Source organism: Perognathus longimembris, chromosome 19, assembly GCF_023159225.1.
Source record: "Perognathus longimembris pacificus isolate PPM17 chromosome 19, ASM2315922v1, whole genome shotgun sequence".
Classification (NCBI taxonomy): domain Eukaryota; kingdom Metazoa; phylum Chordata; class Mammalia; order Rodentia; family Heteromyidae; genus Perognathus; species Perognathus longimembris.
Window position 1 is genome coordinate 26816106 of NC_063179.1, and position 26718 is coordinate 26842823.

Here is a 26718-nt window from a genome sequence, read left to right on the forward strand (position 1 = left end):
GAGTCTCGGCTTCGACCCTGGCTGGTCAGTTTACTTTTTACTTTCCCAATAAATCCATCCTTTTTGCTTGAGACTGTCTCTGAGTGGTGGACTCTAGGAGGGATGGGGAATCCCCTCCCTTGAACCCCATCACAAAACTCCTGAGTTAGGAGGTCATAAACATACTCAAAGCGGCCCATGTGACAGATTCTGCTCATCTCTGCCTTCCACCATGCAGGACTGTAGTTGAATGGTTCTGGATGTCACTGTGTCTCTCCTGAAGACCCTCCCTTGCACAGCACTGCCATCTACACTGATGATGAGTTTGGACACTGTGCATCTCCAGTGCTTTTGACTCCTCAAAGGTATGATTTATCCCAAGAAATTGTTGCTTAATGCTTACCAAGACTTTGGTGCAAAATTTGGGGAGAAGTGTGTGAGGTAATGGAATGTACCAGTCCTGGGTCTTGAACTCCTGGCCTGGGTGCTGTCTCTGAGCTTCTTTTGCACAATGCTAATGCTCTACCACTTGAGCTACAGATAACATTTCCAGCTTTTTGATAGTTAATTGCAGTTAAGTGTTTCATAAACTTTCCTATCTGGGCTTGCTTCCAACTCCAGTCCTCAGATCTCAGCCTCCTTAGTAGCTAGGATTACAGGGGTGAGCCACCAGCTCTGGTAGCAGAAATTCTTTAAGACAGAAGCTCTTGAGATCTTTTGAAATAAGTTACTAGGTTTTTCCTCAAGTGAACTGCAACATCAAAACTTAAATTTTTGACAGTTGATTGTTATTCACATAACTAAAATAATTGACACCTGGATCTCTTTATTGGGTTAATTTCTAAGTGTGCCAGTGAGTGTGGGAGCTTGTACAATGATGAGAAAATGAACCTCTTTTACTGCTGTTATAAATTTTATTCACATACATTTTATGCATTTCTTACATTTATTACAAGATGGTCTATTTTTGTTTGGGTTAGGAAATTACTATAAATTGACTCTGCCAATTTTTTCTTCTCTGTTATGGCTAATTGTATAAGTAAATTCTATAAGTTTCTAAATGAAGCTTTTACTTTTTAAAAATTAATTCAGTTTTATAAGTTGTTAAACATCCATTGTCTGCTAAATACATCCAGATATTAGAAAAATCTAAGGATATCTGGGCATAGTGACACTTACCAATAATCCCGGCTACTAAGGTGGTAGAGACTGGGAGTTCTTGGGTCCAGGCCAGCCCAGGCAAAAAGTAATCCAACTCAATTTCAACACACAAGCTGCGAATGGGATGAGTTCTCAAATCTCAACTATACTATATTCAAAAGCCAACTCCAGGGCAAAAAAGATGAGAAGTTATTGAAAACATAACAAAATGGGACATGCCTCAAGCAGCAGAGCACCTGCCTTGCAAGCTCAAGGTTCTAGTAACACCAAAAACAACAGACAAACAAACAAAGATGAAGAATACTTGTTCCTAAAGGTATGTAGGGGATGGCTATACCTTTAGGACCTGGGACTGTTGGCTGCTATCCACTCCCACCTTCTCCCTGGGTCTGCAACCAGCCCCGCCTCTCCACTGTAAGCACATTTCTTGTAATGGCGCCGGCCTGAGCCGGGGACCGGTCCTTGGGGGACTGTGGTCTCCGCCTCTGCGGGAAGTTCCGTGACATCACCACGATGGATAGTTCATTAGCCAATCATTAATACCCACTTAGTCCCTCCTCTTTGTCCCTCCTCATCATCGTTATATAAAACCCTCCCCTGAATAAAACTTTTGGAAGCCGGAAGTCCATCAAACAGCTCCCTGAAATCTCCGTGTCCAGTGTCTGCTCTTAAACTTAAGGGGGGGCTTGGGACACGGGGGGTTTTGGCAGCCCTATCCCATCTCAGCTTAGTCCCAACTGGGATAGGCTCTGCCCTCCCACTGGTGGGAGTAGCGTGCAGAGCTGAGTGTCCCCCACAATTAAAGGCTTGGCATCTACCCAAAGGAGACGTGGAAATTTAGCCTGGCAGGGGTACACTCTTGATAATACTATAAAATAATGAGGACTTTCATCACTACTCATCTATTATAGGAGTTAGAATATTTCATTTTTGCATTCCTTGAGTCAAAAAACACCCTATTCAGTTTAGTCTGTACTGATCATCAAATTCCTAAACATGCATAACCTTGGGCCCTTTGCATGTGCACTTCTAGTGTGGGGGTTGATTTTCCTCCCTGGATCTGTAGCTTACCTCTACCTCCTTTTGGATTTCAGCCTCTTCCAACACTTTGACTTCTGCTACTGTTTTCTTCTCTTATCAATACAGTCCATCTCTTGAACATTCCAGACTTTTTCATTTGCAGATTCTTTTACCTTCACTCCTCTTTCCATTCTGTGCCTGGAGAAGTATCTTTAGTTGTCAGCTCCAGGTTCCTAGCCATATATTTTCATCTGTATCCATGAATCCGTCTTCTCTTCCGCATGCCTGTTAAAGTACACTGTACTGTCTTCAGCCTCACTCTGCATGGAACCCTTAAAACTTTAAGTAAAGTTCTGTGTGTGTGTGTTTGTGTGGGGGTGTTTCTCTTTCCTCTCTCCCCTCTCTTTTCTCTGTCTATATGTCTCTCTCTTTGCTAGGACTGGAGCTTTGACTTCAGGCCTTGTATTCTCATTAGACATTTTCACTCCTAGCTGGTGCTTAGGTATGACACACCTTCACTTCTGGCTTTGTAGTAGTTAATTGGAAATAAGAGTCATACAGACACATAGGAAAATAAAACTGGAATCTGCAAGATAATGATGCTTATTCTTTGGCACAGTTCGAGCACTACTGAAAATGAAGCAAGTGGAAACAAATCTGTAAGAGTTAGTGTAAGAAAGGTATGTGTGTAGCTCACAAGATAAAGAGAAAGCCCACAGATTGGGAAAAGATCTTTACCGGCCATACAATGGACAATCGCCTCATATCTAAAATATATGCAAAACTAAAAAAATTAAATTCCTCCAAAACAAAACCTCAACGAACCAACAGCCCCCTCAACAAGTGGGCTAAAGACTTAAAAAGAGAAGAAGATGGCGGAGGACAAGCAGAGCCCTAGCAGAGCTCCCTCCGATATCGTAATTTTCTCACCCCATAGAAACTTTTACTCCTAGAAAGACAGCCATAGTAAGTTCTAACAGTACAGGGATTCTGATCAGGTAGGAAAAATCGACTTTGCTCGTCTGAAAACACAGATTTGAGCTCCGGGCGGTGTCCTGCCGCCGCGCCAGTGTCGGCTCCGGCACTGTGCCCGGCACAGCGCCCCCCCACCCCGCACTTCGCGCAGCTAAAGCGCTCAGTGTAGACCTGCAAGAAATACTCCTATCGGCGGCTGAGCACGGACAACCTGACATCGCAGAGACAGCATGAGTACCCCACGAACAATATTCTCACTCGTGCCCACAGACCAGCTTCTGGAAGGCATCCCTGTCCCCACTGCCAGAGCAAAGCGCCATCTTTGCCACTGGCATAGGGTCAGACCAGACTGGAACTGAAGCGGGCCTGGGGAAAGCGAGGTCAAAAAAGCCATCTTTGAAAAGGGAAGGAGGGGCGGAATCAGTGAGAACCAGCTCCCCCCAGAAGAACGCCCCCTGCCTTGGCGGGAGGCGAGTCCTGGTCCTCGGCTGAGCCAGAGATGCCCCGCCCTGCCCGCCGGAATTTCTAAATTTAAAGCAAAAGCTGCAAGCAGCTACTGGGGGCACGGAAACACCAGAGGGAAGAACAAACAGTTCCTGGGACAGCTAAACAGGCCCGTCACAGAGGAAGCTAATTCCCAGCCCAAAACACAGCTGCATTCCATACCCACCTATGCCAAGGAGGCAACCTCCCACAGGCAAGCAACTCTCAGTGGAGCAAAACAGGCCAGAGGCGCCCTGCCCTGCTGAGTTCACAGCCTAGTCAAGTCCAGGCATCAAACGCAGCGGCCCCACAGCAGACAGAGGAACCACAGTTCCTGAGACTGCTCAAGTCCCCATCTACAGAGGATGCCCAAGGCCTGCCTGCAAGCTTTGTGAACCTCAAGACCCACGATTGCACCAACAGGGGAGAAGGGTCAGAACAGACCCACCCCTTGCCAACTGAAATCAAATCAAACCAGCCAGTCAGGAAAATAGACTGCAGACCATTGCAGGGAAAACAGAGACTGTGGAGAAACCACCCAAACAAGAGGAATCTTTTTTTTTTCTTTTCAAACATGTTTTTTTTTTTAACTTTTTTTAAATTTTCTTTTTAATTTTTTCACATCTGAAACAACATTGGTTGTTTTCGTTGTTTGTTTTTTATTTGTTTGTTTATTTTCCATTTTTACCGGTTTGTTTTATCAAGTTGTTTTGTGTTTGTTTATTTGTTTGGGTTGTTCCTTTTCTGTTATTTTCCTTTTTATTTACTTTTTCTTTTTTTAAAATAATTTTTCTCTGTTTTATGTATCTGTCTTCCAGTATTTTTACTTTATTTCTCTCGTTGCGTTCTCTTCCTTTAAAAATTACTTTCCTATGAATAACACCTCCACTCTTTTCTGCTAACTCTCCAGTGTCTGTCATTTTAACCTTGTTCTTTCTACTGATTCTACTCTTCTCCACATCTCCACGTCACTGAAACTAAACCAAAATCACCACCACCACCCCCAATACATTTTACTCTATTCTCTTTACTACCTCCAACTTACCCTCCAGACTTACTGCCTGGACCTCCAGGTTGCATTGACTGCTGGTTATTGGATAGAGGGTATCCCAGCTTAATACGAGTGAATCAAGGGGGTTCTTAGAGAAAGACAGTCCTAAAAGAACTTAATATAAAAACAAGAATTGTGTATAGGGTTGTAACAGTAATTAAGTAACTACTGAATACAGGGCCCAGGATCAGTTGTTATATTGAAATTGTATTCTCTAGGAACACCAAATCTAACTTTATAGACAGGTATGCAAATTATCTGTATATAATTGTGAAATTGTAAGATTTACACAACAGTGCTTGGCAAGGGCTGCTTTGGGTCTTAAAAAGTGCTCACAGGTGCTGGTAGATTGGCATTCCCAATTCAAATGGGCAGAAGAAACACAAGAAAGATGGCAAACAATGAAGTCTTATCCCCCACTCAAAACAAGCAGGAAGCAGAGCAGTCAATCAAAAACATAGAAGAGAACCCCCAAAATGCTCTACAAAGTCTACTGATAAACATGATAAATGAAAAGTTTGAATCTCTTCAGTCAATTATGTTAGAGCATGAGGAGGCAAAGCAAAAATTAATGGAGAATTTCATGGCATCCACAAATAGAAAGATAAATAAGTTTCAAGAGTCAAATGAAAAGATAGCTACCCAGCTTAAAGATTTGAGAGACAACACTCAAAACCAAAGTAATGAAGTTAATGAAGTAAAGAAGTCCATACAGGACCTAAGAAATGACATGGAAATCATCAGGAAAGACCAGTTAGAAGGAAAAGAGATTTGAAATCAAGTAGCTAGCCTACAGTCCCGACTAACTGAAGCAGAGGATCGAATCTCAGGAGCTGAAGATTCCTTAGATTCTATGGAGAAAGATCAAAAATCAATACAAATCCAGTCCAATCAACAAAACAGAACGCTACAGGAGATTCAAGACACGATCAGGAAGCCCAATTCAAGGATAATAGGTATTGAGGAAAACTTGGAGAAAGAGGTTAATGGGATAGGCAACCTATTTAACAGAATATTAGCTGAGAACTTCCCAAACATCCAGATACAAGAAGCATTTAGAACCCCAAATCTACCAGACCAGAATAGGACGTACCACTGACACATTGTGATCAAAACAGCTTCAGCAGAGTGCAAGGAAAAAATACTCAAAGCTCTTAGGGCTAAGAAAACAATCACATATAAAGGAAAAGCAATCAGAATTACTCCAGACTTCTCAGCAGAGACCATGAAAGCAAGGAGAGTCTGGAATGAAGTATACCAAACTCTAACTAAAAATAACTACCAACTAAGAATTCTGTACCCAGCCAAACTCTCCTTCATAACCGAAGGTCAAATAAAAGTCTTCCACAATAAGGAAAAACTGAAACAATATATCTCCACCAAACCAGCCTTATACAAAATCCTAAAGATGTACTATACAGGGAAAATAATCAAGATCCCAACACAGACAGAGAAATGAACCCTAATTAGTAAACACTAGATCAAGAAATGGGAAGACACAGCTTTAAACAAGATAGTGATAGTGAAAGGAACAAACGATCATCTCTCAATTCTAACTGTCAACATTAATGGACTTAATTCTCCAATCAAACGACATAGGCTCATAAGTTAGATCAAAAATCAATATCCATCTTTCTGCTGCCTCCAAGAGACACATCTATTCAACAAAAGTAAACATCTTCTAAAAGTGAAAGGCTGGAAACAAATCTATCAAGCAAATGGCCCCCATAAGCAGGCTGGAGTTGCAATCCTGGTATCAGACAACATTGACTTCAAATTAAAAAAGGTAAGAAGAGACAAAGAAGGTTACTACATACTAGTAAAAGGATCTCTCCAACAGGAAGAAATAACCATCCTAAATAATTACACCCCAAATGCAGGAGCACCCAACTTCATCAAACAAACACTACTGGCTCTAAAAACATTCATAGACCCAAACACATTGATAGTTGGGGACTGTAACACTCCACTATCACCTCTGGACAGATCAACACTCCAAAAACTGAACAAAGAAACCACAGAACTAAACAATTGCATAGACCAACTAGACTTAATCGACATCTACAGAATATTCCACCCAGCAAGGACAGAATACACATTCTTTTCGGCAGCACATGGAACATTCTCCAAAATAGATCACAACTTAGGGCACAAAGAAAATCTGTACAAATTTAGAAGTATCAAAACCATTCCCTGCATGCTCTCAGACCACAATGGAATAAAATTAGAGCTCAACTCAATCAGCCACCACAGAAAATCCCACAATTCATGGAGACTAAAGAACACACTGCTGAACCATCAGTGGATCATTGAAGAAATTAAAACAGAAATTCAAATGTTTATGGACTTCAACCAAGTTGAGGGCACAAAGTACCAGCTCCTTTGGGACACAGCAAAGGCAGTACTCAGAGGAAAATTTATATCTCTGAGTACATACATCAACAAACTGGAGAAACAGCAACTGAATAATTTAAGGAAGCACCTTAATTTTCTGGAGAGAGAACCGCAAGCCAAACCCCAAGTCAATAAACGGAAGCAAATAATTACAATCAAATCAGAATTAAATCAATTAGAGACCAAAAAAAAAAAAAAACATAGAAAGAATCAACAAAACAAAGAATTGGTTCTTTGAAAAAATCAACAAGATAGACAGACCCCTGGCAAACCTGACCAAAGAACGAAGGCAGCACACTCAAATAAACAAGATAAGAGATGAAACAGGTAACATCACCACAGAAATAACTGAAATTCAGAAAATGATAAGGGACTATTTTGCAAACCTTTATGCCAACAAATTCGAGAACTTGGAAGAAATGGATGATTTCCTAGAAAAATTTGATACCCCCAAATTCAACCATGAAGATTTAAACCTTCTAAACAGACCCATATCCAGTATTGAAATAGAAACAGCAATAAATGATCTCCCATCCAAGAAAAGCCCAGGTCCAGACGGATTCCCTGCAGAATTCTACAAGGCCTTCAAAACGGAACTCACACCAATATTTCTCAAACTCTTCAATGAAATTGAAAGAGAACGTTCACTACCAGACTCATTTTACGAAGCCAGTATAACCCTCATCCCCAAACCAGGCAGAGACTCATCACGGAAAGAGGACTACAGACCAATCTCCCTGATGAACATAGATGCAAAAATTCTCAACAAAATTCTGGCCAATCGACTTCAACAGGTCATCAACGATCAAACTGGATTAATCCCAGGGATGCAAAGTTGGTTTAATATATGCAAGTCAATTAATGTAATCCACCACATCAACCGGAGCAAGGTAAAGAACCATATGGCTTCATCTCTGGATGCGGAAAAAGCGTTCGATAAAATCCAGCACCCATTTATGCTAAAAGCCCTGGAAAAACTGGGATTCCAGGGAACATTCCTGAATATAATCAAGGCAGTTTATGACAAACCAACAGCAAGTATAACTCTAAATGGTGAAAAACTAAAGCCATTCCCGTTAAACTCAGGAACAAGGCAGGGATGTCGACTCTCTCCCCTGCTCTTCAAAATAGTACTAGAATTCCTAGCCAGAGCAATTAGGCAAGAAGAAAATATAAAGGGGATCCAAATAGGAAAAGATAAAGTAAAACTTTCTCTCTTCGCAGATGACATAATGCTATACCTAAAGAATCCCATAGACTCTACCCCCAAGCTACTAGAGCTGATCCAAAACTTTGGCAAAGTTGCAGGATATAAAATAAACCTTCAAAAATCGATGGCCTTTCTCTGTGCTAACAACCGGAAGACCGAGGCTGAAATCAGGAAAGCAACTCCTTTTGCAATAGCCCCTCAAAACATAAAATACCTCGGAATAACCTTAACCAAAGAAGTGAAAGACCTTTTTGATGAGAACTTTAAAAGCTTGAAAAATGAAATTAAGTCAGAACTAAGAAAATCGAAAAACCTCCCATGCTCCTGGATTGGGAGGATTAATATAATCAAAATGGCAATATTGCCAAAGGTTATCTACAAATTCAATGCAATACCCATTAATATCCCAACACCATTCTTTATTGAAATAGAGGAAGCAGTCCAGAAATTCATATGGAACAATATAAGACCTAGGATAGCAAAAACACTCCTAAGCAAAAAGAACAGTGCTGGAGGAATTACAATACCCAACTTCAAGCTCTATTATAAAGCTATAGTAATAAAAACAGCTTGGTATTGGCACCGGAACGGACCTGAAGAACAATGGAACAGAATTGAAGACCCAGAAATGAACCCACAGAACTACGCCTACTTAATCTTTGATAAAGGAGCTAAAACAATAGTATGGAAGAAAGATAGCCTCTTTAACAAGTGGTGCTGGCAAAACTGGCTCAACACATGCAACAAACTAAAACTAGACCCTTATATATCACCCTGCACCAAACTCAATTCCAAATGGATTAAAGACCTTGAAATCAAAACAGACACCCTGAAAACACTAAAGGAAGGAGTAGGAGAAACACTTGGTCTCCTTGGTGCAGGACGGAACTTCCTTAACAAAGACCCAGAAAGGCTACAAATCAAAGAAAGGTTGGACAAATGGGACTGCATCACACTGCAGAGCTTCTGCACGGCAAAGGACATAGCTTGCAAGATAAACAGAAAGCCCACAGACTGGGAGAAGATCTTTACCGGACATTCAACAGACAAAGGCCTCATCTCTAAAATATATGCAGAACTAAAAAAACTACCTTCTTCCAAAACAAAACCGCAAAGAACCAATAGCCCCCTCATCAAGTGGGCTAAAGACCTACAAAGAGACTTCTCTGATGATGAAATGAGAATGGCCAAGAGACATATGAAAAAATGCTCTACATCACTGCCCATAAAGGAAATGCAAATCAAAACAACATTGAGATTCCATCTCACCCCAGTAAGAATGTCATATATCAAGAAAACTAATAATAACAATTGTTGGAGGGGATGTGGCCAAAAGGGAACCCTACTTCATTGTTGGTGGGAATGTAAACTGGTTCAGCCACTCTGGCAAGCAGTATGGAGATTCCTCAGAAGGCTAAATATAGAACTCCCCTATGACCCAGGCGCCCCACTTTTGGGTATCTATCCAAAAGACCACAAACAAAATCACAATAATGCCACCAGCACAACAATGTTCATCGCAGCACAATTTGTCATAGCGAGAATCTGGAACCAACCCATATGCCCCTCAGTAGACGAATGGATCAGGAAAATGTGGTACATATACACAATGGAATTTTATGCCTCTATCAGAAAGAATGACATTGCCCCATTTGTAAGGAAATGGACGGACTTGTAAAAATTATACTAAGTGAAGTGAGCCAGACCCAAAGAAACATGGACTCTATGGTCTCCTTTATTGGGAATAATTAGTACAGGTTTAGGCAATTCATAACAGAGCATCAAAAGGCCCAATAGCTATACCCTTATGAATACATAAGATGATGCTAAGAGAAATGAACTCCATGTTGTGGAAACAATTGTTATATCACAGTTGTAACTACTTTCAACGACCTATGTTTATCTGTAGCTTTTATTATTGATGATGTTCTTTTTTTTTTCTCAAATTTTTATTATCAAACTGACGTACAGAGAGGTTACAGTATCATACGTTGGGCATTGGATACATTTCTTGTACTGTTTGTTGCCTTGTCCCTCATGCCCCCCTCCCTCCCCCCCTTTCCCTCCCCCCCCCCAGGTGTTCAGTTCACTTACACCAAACAGTTTTGCAAGTATTGCTTTTGTAGTTATTTCTCTTTTTTTACCCTGTGTCTCTCGAATTTGGTATTCCCTTTGAATTTCCTACTTCCAATACCAGTTAACACGGTTTCCAATATACTCAGATAAGATTACAGAGATAGTGTAGGTACAAACATAGGAAGGTGATACAAAACATTATCAATAATAGAAACTACACATACACATAGGACGTTGAAAGTAGTTACAACTGTGATATATCACTTGTTTCCATAACATGGAGTTCATTTCAATTAGCATCATCCTATGTGTTTCTAAGGGTATAGCTATTGGGCCTTGTGATGCTCTGCTATGGCTTGCCTAAAACTGTACTAATTATTCCCAATAAGGGAGGCCATAGAGTCCATGTTTCTTTGGATCTGGCTCACTTCACTTAGTATAACTTTTTCCAATTCCTTCCATTTCCTTACAAGTGGAACAATGTCATTCTTTCTGATAGAGGCATAAAATTCCGTTGTGTAAATGTACCACATTTTCCTGATCCATTCATCTATGGAGGGGCATCTGGGTTGGTTCCAGCTTCTCGCTATGACAAATTGTGCTGCGATGAACATTGTTGTGCTGGTGGCATTACTGTGATTTTGTTTGTGGGCTTTTGTATAGGTACCCAACAGTGGGGCTGCTGGGTCATAGGGGAGTTCTATATTGAGCCTTCTGAGGAATCTCCGTACTGCTTGCCAGAGTGGCTGAACCAGTTTACATTTCCACCAACAATGAAGTAGGGTTCCCTTTTGGCCACATCCCCTCCAACAATTGTTATTATTAGTTTTCTTGATATATGACATTCTTACTGGGGTGAGATGGAATCTCAATGTTGTTTTGATTCGCATTTCCTTTATGGCCAGTGATGTAGAGCATTTTTTCATATGACTATTGGCCATTCTCATTTCCTCATCAGAGAAGTTTCTTTGTAAGTCTTTAGCCCACTTGATGAGGGGGCTATTGGTTCTTTGCGGTTTTGTTTTGGAAGAAGGTAATTTTTTTAGTTCTGCATATATTTTAGAGATGAGGCCTTTGTCTGTTGAATGTCCGGTAAAGATCTTCTCCCAGTCTGTGGGCTTTCTGTTTATCTTGCGAGCTATGTCCTTTGCCGTGCAGAAGCTCTGGAGTTTGATGCAGTCCCATTTGTCCAACCTTTCTCTGATTTGTAGCCTTTCAGGGTCTTTGTTAAGGAAGTTCTGTCCTGTGCCAAGGAGCCCAAGTGTTTCTCCTACTCCTTCCTTTAGTTTTTTCAGGGTGCCTGTTTTGATTTCAAGGTCTTTAATCCATTTGGAATTGATTTTGGTGCAGGGTGATATATAAGGATCTAGTTTTAGTTTGTTGCATGTGTTGAGCCAGTTTTGCCAGCACCACTTGTTAAAGAGGCTATCTTTCTTCCATACTATTGTTTTAGCTCCTTTATCAAAGATTAAGTAGGCATAGTTCTGTGGGTTTAATTCTGGGTCTTCAATTCTGTTCCATTGGTCTTCAGGCCTGTTCCGGTGCCAATACCAAGCTGTTTTTATTACTATAGCTTTATAATACAGCTTGAAGTTGGGTATTGTAATTCCTCCAGCACTGTTCTTTCTGCTTAGGAGTGTTTTTGCTATTCTAGGTCTTTTATTGTTCCATATGAATTTCTGGATTGCTTCCTCTATTTCATTAAAGAATGGTGTTGGGATATTAATGGGTATTGCATTGAATTTGTAGATAGCCTTTGGCAATATTGCCATTTTGATTACATTAATCCTCCCAATCCAGGAGCATGGGAGTTTTTTCCGTTTTCTTAGTTCTGACTTAATTTCATTTTTCAAGCTTTTAAAGTTCTCTTCAAAGAGGTCTTTCACTTCTTTGGTTAAGGTTATTCCTAGGTATTTTATGTTTTTGGGGGCTATTGCAAAAGGAGTTGCTTTCCTGACTTCAGCCTCGGTCTTCGGGTTGTTAGCATAGAGAAAGGCCGTTGATTTTTGAAGGTTTATTTTATATCCTGCAACTTTGCCAAAGTTTTGTATCAGCTCTAGTAGCTTGGGAGTAGAGTCTATGGGATTCTTTAGGTATAGGATCATGTCATCTGCGAAGAGAGAAAGTTCAACTTCATCTTTTCCTATTTGGATCCCCTTTATATTCTCTTCTTGCCTAATTGCTCTGGCTAGGAATTCTAGTACTATGTTGAAGAGCAGGGGAGAGAGTCGACATCCCTGCCTTGTTCCTGATTTTAAAGGGAATGGCTTTAGTTTTTCACCATTTAGAGTTATGCTTGCTGTTGGTTTGTCATAAACTGCCTTGATTATATTCAGGAATGTTCCCTGGAATCCCAGTTTTTCCAGGGCTTTTAGCATAAATGGGTGCTGGATTTTATCGAACGCTTTTTCCGCATCCAGCGATAAAACCATGTGGTTCTTTAACTTGCTCCGGTTGATGTGGTGGATTACATTAATTGACTTGCGTATATTAAACCAGCTTTGCATCCCTGGGATGAATCCAGTTTGATCGTGGTTTATGATTTTTTTGATGACCTGTTGAAGTCGATTGGCCAGAATTTTGTTGAGAATTTTTGCATCTATGTTCATCAGGGAGATTGGTCTGTAGTCCTCTTTCCGTGATGAGTCTCTGCCTGGTTTTGGGATGAGGGTTATACTGGCTTCATAAAATTAGTCTGGCAGTGAACGTTCTCTTTCAATTTCATTGAAGAGTTTGAGAAATATTGGAGTGAGTTCTGTTTTGAAGGCCTTGTAGAATTCTGCAGTGAATCCATCTGGACCTGGGCTTTTCTTGGATGGGAGATCATTTATTGCTGTGTCTATTTCAATACTGGATATGGGTCTGTTTAGAAGGTTTAAGTGGTTATAGTTGAGTTTGGGGGTATCAATTTTTTCTAGGAAATCATCCATTTCTTCCAAGTTCTCGAATTTGTTGGCATAAAGGTTTGCAAAATAGTCCCTTATTATTTTCTGAATTTCGGTTATTTCTGTGGTGGTGCTACCTGTTTCTTCTCTTATCTTGTTTATTTGAGTGTGCTGCCTTCGTTCTTTGGTCAGGTTTGCCAGGGGTCTGTCTATCTTGTTGATTTTTTCAAAGAACCAACTCTTTGTTTTGTTGATTCTTTCGATGGTTTTTTCGTCTCTAATTGATTTAATTCTGATTTGATTTTAATTATTTGCTTCCGTCTATTGACTTGGGGTTTGGCTTGCTGTTCTCTCTCCAGAAAATTAAGGTGCTTCCTTAAATTATTCAGTTGCTGTTTCTCCAGTTTGTTGATGTATGTACTCAGAGATATAAATTTTCCTCTGAGTACTGCCTTTGCTGTGTCCCAAAGGAGCTGGTACTTTGTGCCCTCAACTTGGTTGAAGTCCATAAACATTTGAATTTCTGTTTTAATTTCTTCAATGATCCACTGATGGTTCAGCAGTGTGTTCTTTAGTCTCCATGAATTGTGGGATTTTCTGTGGTGGCTGAATTAGTTGAGCTCTAATTTTATTCCATTGTGGTCTGAAAGAATGCAGGGAATGATTTTGATACTTCTGAATTTGTACAGATTTTCTTTGTGCCCTAAGATGTGATCTATTTTGGAGAATGTTCCGTGTGCTGCCGAAAAGAATGTGTATTCTGTCCTTGCTGGGTGGAATATTCTGTAGATGTCGATTAAGTCTAGTTGGTCTATGCAATTGTTTAGTTCTGTGGTTTCTTTGTTCAGTTTTTGGCGTGTTGATCTGTCCAGAGTTGATAGTGGAGTGTTAAAGTCCCCCACTATCATTGTGTTTGGGTCTATGAATGTTTTTAGAGCCAGTAGTGTTTGTTTGATGAAGTTGGGTGCTCCTGCATTTGGCGTGTAGATATTTAGGATGGTTATTTCTTCCTGTTGGAGAGATCCTTTTACTAGTATGTAGTAGCCTTCTTTGTCTCTTCTTACCTTTTTTAATTTGAAGTCAATTTTGTCTGTTACTAGGATTGCAACTCCATCCTGCTTATGGGGGCCATTTGCTTGATAGATTTGTTTCCAGCCTTTCACTTTTAGAAGATGTTTACTTTTGCTGGATAGATGTGTCTCTTGGAGGCAATTCTTGTTTTTATATTAAGTTCTTTTAGGACTGGCTTTCTCTATGAACCCCTTTGATTCACTCGTATTAAGCTGGGATATCCTCTATCCAATAACCAGGAGTCAATGGAGCCTGGAGGTCCAGGCAGTAAGTCAGGAGGGTAGGTTGGAGGTAGTAAAGAGAATAGAGTAAAGTGTATTGGGGTGGTGGTGGTGATTTTGGTTTAGTTTCAGTGACGTGGAAATGTGGAGAAGAGTAGAATCAGTAGAAAGCACATTGATAAAATGACAGACACTGGAGAGTTAGCAGAAAAGGGTGTAGGTGTTATTTATAGGAAAGTAATTTTTAAAGGAAGAGGACGCAATGAGAGAAATGGAGTAAAAATACTGGAAGACAGATACACAAAACAGAGAAAAATTATTTAACAAGGAAGCATAAGTAAATAAAAAGGAAAATAACAGAAAAGGGACAACCCAAGCAAATAAACAAACACAAAAAAAACTTGATAAAACAAACCAGTAAAAATGGAAAACAAAAAAAATAAAAAATAAAAAAAACAGCCAATGATGTTTCAGGTGTGAAAAAATTAAAAAGAAAAGTTAAAAGAAAAGTTAAAAAAAATGTTTGAAAAGAAAAAGAAACCAGTCTCTGGTTTCCCTGCAATGGTCTGCAGTCTATTTTCCTGATTGGCTGGTTTGACTTGATTTCAGTTGGCAAGGGGTGGATCTGTTCTGACCATCTCCCCTGTTGGTGTAATCGTGGGTCTCTGAGGTTCGCACAGCTTGCAGGCAGGCCTTGGGCGTCCTCTGTCGATGGGGACGTGGGCAGTCACAGGAACTGTGGCTCCTCTGTCTGCTGTGGGGCCACTGCCTTTGATGCCTGGACTTGACTGTGAACTCAGCAGAGCGTGGAGCCTCTGGCCTGTTTTGCTCCACTAAGAGTTGCTTGCCTGAGGGAGGCGGCCTCTTTGGCATAGGTAGCTATGGAATGCAGCTGCGTTTTGGGTTGGGAATTAGTTTCCTCTGTGACGGGACCGTTTAGCTGTCCCCGGAACTGTTTGTTCCTCCTTCTGTTGTTTCCGTGCCCCTGGTAGCTGCTCGCAGCTTTTGCTTTAAGTTTAGAAGTTCCGGCGGGCAGGGCGGGGCATCTCTGGATAATCCCCGGACTCGCCTCCCGCCAGGGCAGGGGGCGTTCTTCTGGGCAGAGCTGGTTCTCACTGATTCCGCCCCTCCTGCCCTTTTCAAAGATGGCTTTTTTGGCCTCGCTTTCCCCAGGCCCGCTTCAGTTCCAGTCTGGTCTGACCCTATGCCAGTGGCAAAGATGGCGCTTTGCTCTGGCGGTGGGGACAGGGGTGCCTTCCAGAAGCTGGACTGTGGGCACAAGCGAGAATAATTTTTTTTTTTTTGCGGGGTACTCACGCTGTCTCTGCGATGTCAGGTCCTCCGTGCTCGGCTGCCGTCTGGAGTATTTCTTGCTTTAGCTGCGCGGAGTGCGGGGGGCTGTGCTCGGCACTGTGCCGGAGCCGGCGCTGGCGCCACGGCGGGACGCCGCCAGGAGCTCAAAACTGTGTTTTCAGACCAGCAAAGTCGATTTTTCCTTCCTGTTCAGAATCCCTGTACTGTTAGAACTTACTTTGGCTGTCTTTCTTGGAGAAACAGTTTCTATGAGGTGAGAAAACTACGATATCGGAGGGAGCTCTGCAGGGCACAGCCGCTCCTCCGGCGTCTTCCCCGGAAGTCCTTGATGATGTTCTTGTATCACCTTCCTGTGGTTGTACTTACACTATCACTGTAATCTTATCTGAGTATATTGGAAACAGTGTTTATGGGTATTGGAAGTAGGAAATTCAAAGGGAATACCAAATTTGAGAGACACAGGGTAAAAAAAAGAGAAACAACTACAAAAGCAATACATGCAAAACTATTTGGTGTAAGTGAACTGAACACCTCCGGGGGGTGGGGGTGGAAGAGAAAGGGGGGGAAAGAGGGGGGTATGAGGGACAAGGTAACAAAGAGTACAAGAAATGTATCCAATGCCTAACGTATGAAACTGTAACCTCTATGTACATCAGTTTTATAATAAAAACTTAAAAAATAAAAAAAATTTAAAAAAAGACTTAAAAAGAGACTTCTCTAATGAGGAAATGAAAACGGCCAATAGACATATGACAACGGGTTCTACATCACTGGCTATAAAAGAAATTCAAATCAAAACAACATTGAGATTCCACCTCACCACAGTAAGAATGTCCTTTATCAAAGAAACTAACAATAACAAATGTTGGAGGGGATGTGGCCAAAAGGGAACCCGACTTCATTGTTGGTGGGAATGTGAACTGGTTGAGCCACTCTGGAAAGCGGTATGGAGATTTCCCCAGAATGCTAAACATAGAGCTATCCTATGACCCAGCAGCCCCACTTTTTGACATCTACCCAAAAAACCACAAAGAAGAACACACTAAAGACACCAGCAGAACAATGTTCATCGCAGCACAATTTGTCATAGCTAAAATATGGAAACAACCCAGATGCCCCTCAGTATAGCTGAATGGATCAGGAAAATGTGGTACATATACATAATGGAATTTTATGCCTCTATCAGAAAGAATGACATTGCCCCATTCATAAGGAAATGGAAGGACTTGCAAAAAAATTATACTAAGTGAAGTGAGCCAGACCTAAAGAAACATGTATTCTATGGTCTCCCTCATAGGGAATAATTAGCACAGGTTTAGGATAGTCACAGCAGAGGATCACTGAGCCTGATAGTTTTGCCCCCATGAACGCATAAGATGATGCTAAGTGAAATGAATTCCATGTTACGGAAATGAGTGTTCTATCACTGTTGTAATGATGCTCAACATGCCATGTGAAACTGTAGTTTCTATTGTTGATGATCCTATTGTATCCCCTTCCTGTGGTTGTACCCGCACTATCATTGTATCTCATCTGATTACCCTGGATACTCTATATACTAGTATTAGAACTAGGGAAGTGAAAGGGAATATCAAAATTGAGAGACAAAGATGAAAAGACAAACAACTCCAAAAGCAATACTTGCAAAACCATTTGGTGTAAACCAAGTGAACAACTCATGGGGGGAGGGAAAAGGGGATGGGGAGAGTGAAATGAGGGAGGAGGTAACAGTACAAGAAATATACCCAAGGCCTAATGTATGAAACTAAACTCTCTGTACATAACTTTGACTATAAATAAGAAAAAAAATAGGGTATATTTGCCTACGCTATTCAAAAAAGAGAAAGGTATGGATATTCTCTCTTCTATCTTAATTTTAATATTTCATTGTATTTTGTTTAGTGCAGATGAAACTTTCCTGCAATAATACTCTATAGACAATGTTGTAGAAGGTGATTCCATAATCGACATAGATTAGTTTTGTATTTAATGTGTTTATACGAAGCAGTTTGTATTGGGTCACCATGTACCTAGTTAGTGTTCATAGCAGTCCAGTCATGTGTTTAGTTTGTGAGTCACAAAGTCAGAACTGTGATAGTTACAAAGAACTCTTAGATGTAGCTCTCATGTCCATTTACTACTTTTGCAACCATCCATAGTTTCAAAGTTTAGAAATGGGAATTCTATGGTTTTCTACTGTGCCGTGATTAATAATCAGCATGCCTAACCCAGTGTGCTGATTTCATCCCAGTCCACAAGAAAACTGGAGCCCATCAGTGATGACTCTGAGAGCACAGAAGACATAAGGAGAAAAGTGAATTCAGTATAGAAAATAAGGCCAGAATACCATGGAACTACTCCATCTGTGAAGTCTTCAGAACCTTCAGAGAATTCAGCTGAAGCAGTCATTCCTAAGAGAACCGAACCCCTCATCACCCAGGCCAAGACAATCACTCCTGAGAGTACCAAGTCCCTTAGCACCCAGGCCTCAGTCAACAAAAAGACTCGGGCAACACAAAGGCAACTGGTAAGACAGTATCTGCAGTCCCTTAGGACAGAAAGAAAAAAGCTTATAGGAATAAATAAAACCTTTTATTTCTTTCCTTCAGTTTTTTTCTGACAAGCCAAGGTTCTATTTTAATAGGGAAGAAGAAAAGTTCACCTATAATTCCACAACACTAAACAAACACCATGATTTCTGTTTGTACTCTACAATCTAAGGTTACAGGGTTGCATTTGTTCTAAGATATTTGCCATATGCTATATTTTGGTCAGATTCTTAATATCTTATTTTATTAATTTAGTTAGTTTAGTCCTTTGATGTATAATTCTTTCTCTTGTTTGAAAAAAATTAATGTATAATGCCGTTCTTTCTACCCTCCCAGCCAGAAAACAGACAGGGTTTCTTATAAGTATTTGCTTATATATTCTTAAATTGTTTCCTTCTATGTATGCAAATATGAACATATTTTCTCATTTCTCTTTTTACATAAACCAGAAGCACATTATACATGCCCCACTTTTTGTAGATCTCTCCTAATGAATATCCTGAAGTGTGTGCTGGACTTTGGCACATTTCCAGCTGCGTATTCTGAGAAACTGCAGGTATAAGGGTGACTCTAAAAGCTGTGCCTTTGTGCAAGATATGGACAGCAGTAATGGGAATCTGTGGAGTAATATTATCTGTAGCAGAATTGGGCAGCTAGGGGACAGTCTACCACAAGGGCATGTTACCTCACTCTACTCTTCTCCCTTCTTTGTAACTTTTGTGTCCCCAGCCCTCAGAAGCCTCTCAGCTTCCCATTCGTTTTTGTAGCTCAGGATGTAGCTTCAGTCATCTGACCCTGCTTCCTGTCTCCTGTTTTGAAAGACCGCCACACATGTACAAGTCATTAAATACTGCTTTTCTTCTATTGATTTGCTTTATATCAGTTTCTTTGGTAGCCAGCCAAAGAACTTTGGGAAAAGGTTGAAGGAGAGCCATTTTCCTTCTTCCACAGAGTCATAAGAGCTCGCACTTCACCATGTCATACGGAAATTTGAGCTGATTCCATTCACTGTTATCTTTTTTTGTTGGGAAGATTTTTGTTTGTTGGCTTTTTTTTTCCTTTTTGTTTAGGACAGTATTTTGCTATATAGTGCAGGCAGAGCTAGAGCACTCATCCTTCCTTCCCACTGCTGGTATTATTATTACTATTACTATTACTCTTATTATTACTATTATTGACTCCTTGGCCATCTGTGACACTGTTTTCTTAATCGAGATAATTAACCAAGCCCCACTTTTTCTCTTCCAGAGATATTCGTCAACTGAAAATTTTATTATTTTTCAATGTTTTATGTATTTAATTTATTTGACGAATGTGGTAATTTAGGACTAAAGGAGAAGTATAGCTAAAAACATTTTGAGTTTGATAGTGTTTTCTTTTTAATCAGGTATTAAAAATTTTTTTTTGTTTTATATTTTGGCAGAAAACTCAGAGAAAAAGGATCATGGGTCCAGGTAAAAGGAAGAAACCAAGAAACAAAGCCACAGACTCTGGTACCAGATGAATGTTTATATGTAGTCTCTCATACAGGGTGTTCAGGAAAAACATCCATAATTTGAAAGCTCATAAAATTTCCACTCTACTGCTGGAGCATGACCCCATCCTTGTATTCTTTGGTTATTTTTGAGCTAGGGTCTTGCTTTTGGCTTCCTATTCATATTTCTTACCATAGCTGGGATGATGGGTATGCAGCACAAAAGCAACAGCATTTTCTCCCTCGCAATGGTCAGAAGAATCTGCCAACCCAAACTTCGAACCACCACCATTCACTCTCACCAGGATCTTGCTTTGGGCAATTCTGCACATTTAGCTTCATGCAATGGGTGACTGGGCTGGGATGGCAGGTCTGAGAGAGTTCTAGTCACATGTCTGTGCTGTGGCTGTACCTTGGGCTCATCTGTGGTTTGGTAGTCAATTTCTTTCACATGATGGTTGACCTGACAAGGAGCACTGAAGGAGGTGAAAGGTAGAAGCTGAAGCTCACTTACGATGGCCTTGGAACTGCACAGCATTGCTCCTTAAGGTCTTAGTTATTGATCAAGCCAGACTTGAAGGGAAGGGGAAAGGGAAGAATGAGAAAGCTAAGAACTTTAGCTGTCATGGATGTACTACACCCAAGCATTGGCCTTGGATTTGTGTGAATCTGGAAGCTCATTAGCAATAAGGAATTAACTATGGAAAAAGAGGTGGTTAATCTTCCTTACATTTAACTTTATATAGAAAATGTGGGTATTTGTTCGAAATAGCCTGATACTATATATCCTACAGGTATATAGTAATTTATAGTCTTCATAAATGCATTTACCTGCAGGACATGTTTTATTCCATTGAGGAAGAAATTATTCCATTTTATTATTTCATTATTTCTCATTCAGGAAATTGTGCATGGTTAAGTGGCTTGCCTCAGATCTCAAGATGAGTGAGTATGAAACTCAGTGTAGGACTTAAATCTCTAGACAGCTCATCTAGCTTATTATCACATCAATATACTGAGTAATCATGATATTCTCAACACATGGCCTATGAGAATAAAATTTGGGAAATAAGCAAAGAACTGTATTACCCATAGATGTCGGGTAACAGTAAACTCGTAAATAAAGGCACAGAAGGCTGACAACAGGATTTAGACAGGAAGGAAGAAGTACATACAGCTCTTCCGGGTGCTCTGTAGCAATTTGCTGGCATCTAGAACCAAACCATGAAAAATCAATTTGTTAAATTGACTTATCTTAACATTCTAGATATTTTTCAGAGTATGCATATTTGGTGTCTAGAAGGAAGGAAATCCAGTGACATCATGGAGTTGGATATTATTTTGTCTGCACTTGAGAAAATCTTCCTGCAATATCAGTATGTCATTGGCTACTATGAGGCCTGGGCCGATCGATGGGCCTTGAAGAAAGTACTGCTTTTGCTCATATCACAGACTTGGATGTGTGTTTTCATTATCATTACATTTGAACATTCCATGGCACCCCAGTATTCATATATTAGACTAATTAAAAATTGTTGGGTCATCTAGTCTAAATTTTTTTTCTGATAGACTCTATGATCGGATGTGTTTTCCTTTTGAAATGGTGATGTATTGCCCTCCCTCTCCCAGCTGTTGGCCTTCCAGTGGGTGTAGAGAAAGGCCACAACTGGTATTCTCAGCTCCCATTTGTGAAAGGCATGGAGGTGGGCACAGAATAGCACCAAGAGTAGATCTGTTCCTGGCATGTTACTTCAGGAGTAAGAGGCTCCATACACCACAGTGCTGTGAAGGGACAGGGATGGGAGGAAAGCAGAAAATGGTGAGAACTGAGGAATTCCTATCAGCCATTGAGCATTCACATCAGTGATATTCCTCAGTTCTCTTCCAAGACCAGTTCTAGTTCCTCTCACACTCCTGGGAGGGATTTTTTCACCACCTGCCGCTAGAACCAATGTTACCACCATGGTGAGGGGCATTGTGAGAATGTTCAAGAATGTTAGCCTTGCATCCCAGAAGGATGCCCCCAGTGAGCCAAGGCCCACCTCTTGAATTTGGTTTGGCAGAGATTGTGTATGGAGTATTCAAGAGCTATGGGGAAGAACGATGAAAGGCTTAGTAGACTGCTCGCTCCAGCTCGATTAGAGGAAACACATTTTTATCAGTACTCTCAAAGACACTGGTGGGCCTTGGAGACATCTATATCCCGCTGACTGGGAGATAATGTTGTACAACACAACTATTCAACAGTACTGTATATGCTTAAACATGAGTAATGGCATATTGTGATTTGGGAGTTTTTGTGTTTGTGTGTGGGGGGGGGGGTGCATGTGCCAGTTCTGGGCTTGAACCCAGGGCCTGGGAGCTTATTTTGCTCAACCAATTGAGCCACAGTTATACTTTACGTTTTTTAGTTTTTATGGACTCCTCAGATCCCAGCCTCCTTAGCAGCTAGGATTACAGGTGTGAGCCACCAGTGCCCAGCTGTTAATCATATAATTTGTACTGTATTTTCACCAGAATGGCTAAGAAAACGTTTCCATTCTTCCACCTATCAAAATGTACAAAGCAGTATTCCAATGGTGATTTCACTGGAAGCAGAAAGATAGGGGACTCCTGCCTGGATGGATAGCATCCTGGCCCAAAGGTCTTTGAGGGGGGCTGTTGCAAATATCTGAGAGCAAGGAGATGGGACAGGACAAGGAAGGGGATGACTGAGGTTAATGCCCTGTGTCTATCAATATGATGTTAATTAGTACAAGAAAAACACTGGCCAAAAACCCAGAACCTATTTATAATTAAGTCTCAGTAAAATTAGAGAGACCATCTTTAACTTGATAAAGAGTATTTACAAAGAGCAAACACAATACTTAATGATGACAAACTAGAAGGTTTCCAGCCAAGACCAGGAAAAAGGCAAGGATGTCTCCTTCCTGTTCAACATCATACTGAAAGTCTTAGATAATGTAATAAGACAAGCAAAATGTAGATTGGGAAAGAAGAAATAAAACACCCTTTGTCCTCAGATGACATCCTTATTTATGTAGGAAATCTCAGAGACCAAAACTTTTAAAAATCAAACCCATGTAATTAATATTTGATTATGACAGGTTTTGCAAGATATGAAAGTAATTTGCTTTTGTGTATAGTATATCTCAGTAAGGAACAAAGAGAATTTGAAATTAAAAAGACATAAAAAATTTAAAGTAGCAACCTCTAAAATAAGACATGATACTTAGGTATATATCCAACAAAATAGATAGAAGACTTTTAGAAAGAAAAACACAAAAGTGATGAAAGAAACCAAGGATAAACTACATACAGGGACAGAAATTCCATGTTTATGGATAGGAAAAATAGTTACAACTGCTTACAGGTTGTTAGAACATGTCATCCCATCATTCCCCCAGCTGCTAGAGAAGGAGTGAGTGAGATCAGGGGTCATTAGGGCATGTGGTAAGGAAGGATGAGGGCTGACTGTAAATATGGCCTGTGGAACTAGCCAGTGTCAGGGGATGGTTCCTCAAAGGGCTTGGGAAAAGGATGTTTCCTTTATGTTGTTGTATATTTTTGGCTGAGACATGTTTCCAATGTTATGTTTACTTTCAGCCAACTTTACCAAAAGGTCTTACTCTGTGAGTGTGTGTGTATGTGCGTGCGTGTGTGTGTGTGTGTGTGTGTGTGTGTGTGCGTGTACTGGGGCTTGAGTTTGAGGCCCTGTACTTTTGTACTTGCTAGGTAAGTACCCTACCACTACACCTATGTTCGCCAGGACCAGGGCTTGAACTCAGGGCCTGGGCACACTCTATTAGCTTTTTTGCTCTAAGCTGGCACTTTTACCATTTGAGCCACAGCTCTATTCCTGGCCTTTTGGTGGTTAACTGGAAAGTCTCAGACTTTCCTGCCTGGAGCTAGCTTTGCACTGTGACTCTCAGATTCTAGCCTCCTGAATAACTAGAATTAGAGGTTTGAGGGCTGGGAATATGGCCTAGTGGCAAGAGTGCTTGCCTCATATACATGAAGCCATGGGTTCGATTTCCCAGCACCACATATATGCAAACGGTCAGAAGTGGCACTGTGGGTCAAGTGGCAGAGTGCTAGCCTTGAGCAAAGAGAAGCCAGGGACAGTGCTCAGGCCCTGAGTCCAAGGCCCAGGACTGGCAAAAAAAAAAAAAAAGAATTAGAGGTTTGAGCTACCAGTGTCCAGGCAGCACTGTATATTTTAAGCCTAAAAGACTTGAAAAGGGCTACATTTAGGTCAAATATTGCCACCATCTTATGTTTAAAATCATATGTGCTAAATGGTGTGTTTACATACTAAGCAAATGAAACCCACATTTCAAAACCCATTGTAATTTGTATGATGATTTTTTTACCCTTTTTATTGCTTTGCAGACAAAGAATTGAATCCACAGTTTGTAAAGAAGCTGTCACCAAAATTTTACCTTAATATTAAAGAAGAACTCATCGGATTGGTAAGTCCACTGACATAAGTTTATTGCTCTAAGTTTTTTTTTTTTTTTTTTACCTGTTCTATGATGGGATAGTTGTTAATTGAACAGTTTTCATTTGCTAGAAAGAAAATAAACTCATGAAAACCACCCATATTTCACATGTTATTTTTAAACTAGTTGTGATATATTTGAGTTGAATTCGCATTTAATTTTGGAAAATAACGTCTATTTATGTTTTGTGCAGCTCAAAGAAGTCCAGATGTTGAAAACCCTGAAAAGGAAGAATGCTAAGGTAAGTCACTTAGAGAATCATTTGGTGATTTGCAATACTAACATGTGAAGTTAAGTAAAAGACTCAACTTTGGGGTTTGTTAACCTTTAGAGTTTGCATTAAATATTCATATCTTTTTAGTTGGACTTTTACTGCCCTTGTGGTTCGTCAGGTGTATAACATTAATGCAAGCTAAGGAATGAGGATCTATTTGCTAGCCTTCTAATCACTATAACAAATACTTGAGGTAATCAACATGTGAGAGAAAGCATTTGTTTTGGTTCAGAGATTTGATGGTCCCTGTTCATGAGTAGTTGGCCCCATTGCTTTCATGCTACTGGCAAAGCAGCACATCATGAGGGTAGTGTGAGTCAAGAAAAAAAAAAGAAGAAGAAAAAAAAACACTCAACATCATGAAGCAGGGACCAAAAGAGAACTAGATGGGGGCTAGGGTCCCATAGTTGCCTTTGAAGGCATACCCCCACATGACTGATAGAATGCCTTCTAATTCCTACCTAGTCGATTTTATTTCCCTCTGCATTTCCAGTACCTAGCAGTGTATTATGAATTTAACCCAGAAATTGTATTATTTAGGTGATCACCACATTGAAAGGAAAGACAGTGTTTGACTGAAGTCCAGGATGAATTGCTTTGGTAAGATATAAAAATCCTGCAAATGTAGGCGTGTTCAATCACTCTGGAAAGCAGTGTGGAAGTTCCTTAAAAAAAAACTAAACATACAACTACCCTATGATCCAGCTATTCCACCTCTGAGCATCTAATCCAGTAGAACATAAACAAGGATACAGTACAACCCATGTTCATTTCAGCACTGTTTACCATAGCCAAGATGTAGAATCAGCCCAGATGCCCCTTAATGACAAATGGAATAAGAGAATATGGTGTACATATATATATGTATGTATATATATATATATATATATAATGGAATTTTATTCATCTATTAGAAAAGAATGATACTGTACCACTTGTAAAAAAATGGAGAGACTTGGAAAGAATTGTATTAAGTGAAGAAAGCCAGACCCAGGAAACAAAGGTTGCACAGTTTCTCTCATTAGGGGTAGCTACAATATGTAGGTAAACACTGGGTAGTATGTAAGCAGTTCCAAATGAATTAACTAAATTATAATAGACACTATGGAAAGCTCAAATAGTACATTTTTTTAGGAAGATGTAGTCAAAGCCCAACAAAATAAGTACCAAGAAATGGGTAATTGCAACGGGAGGGACAGGAGAGGGGGTAGATAATGAAAGGGGGAGGGAGGGGAGGATGCAATCAAGAATTGTAAATACCATCAAATTAAGAAATGGAAGGGGTGGAGCGAATGGGGAAGGGATGGGGAGGGTGACACAGATCAAGATGCATTGTACTGCTTTGTTAAATGACACCTCCCTCATACAACTAAAGATAATTTTTAAAAAAGAAAAAAATCCTGTTGGAGATCTCACCTAAAATGACAGAACAGTTTGTCCAATGGAGTGCTTTTTGCTGTCTTGCACTTGGGCAAGGATTTTCAGGGTTTTCAGAATCCATCAGCTCAGGAGAAATCGGAACTAATATATGCCAGTTCACCTCCTTGCTGGCCTCAACCAGATTAATGACTTAATGCATAAACTCTGCAATTATACTGCCTGAGTTTGAAAAGGCCTCTGCTTGCTACTTTCTGGCTGGAAAGCATTTGACAAGTTAATTCTTCTAGTGCTTCTTTGGTTCAAGTCAGTATGAGAATATTAAAGGTATCTAAATAATGGCTGTTACATGGAAGAGCTTCTTTTTTAAAAAATTATTATTTTTTTCTTTCTTTTTTTTTTTTTTTTTGGCCTGTCCTGGGCCTTGGACTCAGGGCCCAAGCACCTTCCCTGGATTCTTTCCGCTCAAGGCCAGCACTCTGCCACCTGAGCCACAGCGCCCCTTCTGGCCGTTTTCCATATATGTGGTGCTGGGGAATCGAACTGAGAGCTTCATGTGTAGGAGGCAAGCACTCTTGCCACTAGGCCATATTCCCAGCCCAGGAAGAGCTTCTTTTGATGCAGACCACTTCTTTCAGTACTCCATCCATGAGCACATTAGTCATCATAATCGTCCTGAGGGATGGGTTGTCACAGCTTTGT

At 40.4% G+C, this 26718-nt stretch overlaps 2 long non-coding RNA genes across 2 annotated transcripts; both read left to right on the forward strand.

Annotated features, from left to right (window-relative positions):
* The first annotated feature begins 261 nt into the window (after positions 1-261).
* LOC125367660 lies at positions 262-18191 on the forward strand. Its single transcript, XR_007214121.1, has 3 exons — positions 262-344; positions 2780-2840; positions 18092-18191. It is a non-coding gene; the product is annotated as an uncharacterized LOC125367660 (long non-coding RNA).
* A 44-nt stretch (positions 18192-18235) lies between these two features.
* Positions 18236-24292, forward strand: LOC125367775. The gene is made up of 3 exons (XR_007214152.1): positions 18236-18367; positions 21131-21239; positions 24256-24292. It is a non-coding gene; the product is annotated as an uncharacterized LOC125367775 (long non-coding RNA).
* The last annotated feature ends 2426 nt before the right edge of the window (positions 24293-26718 follow it).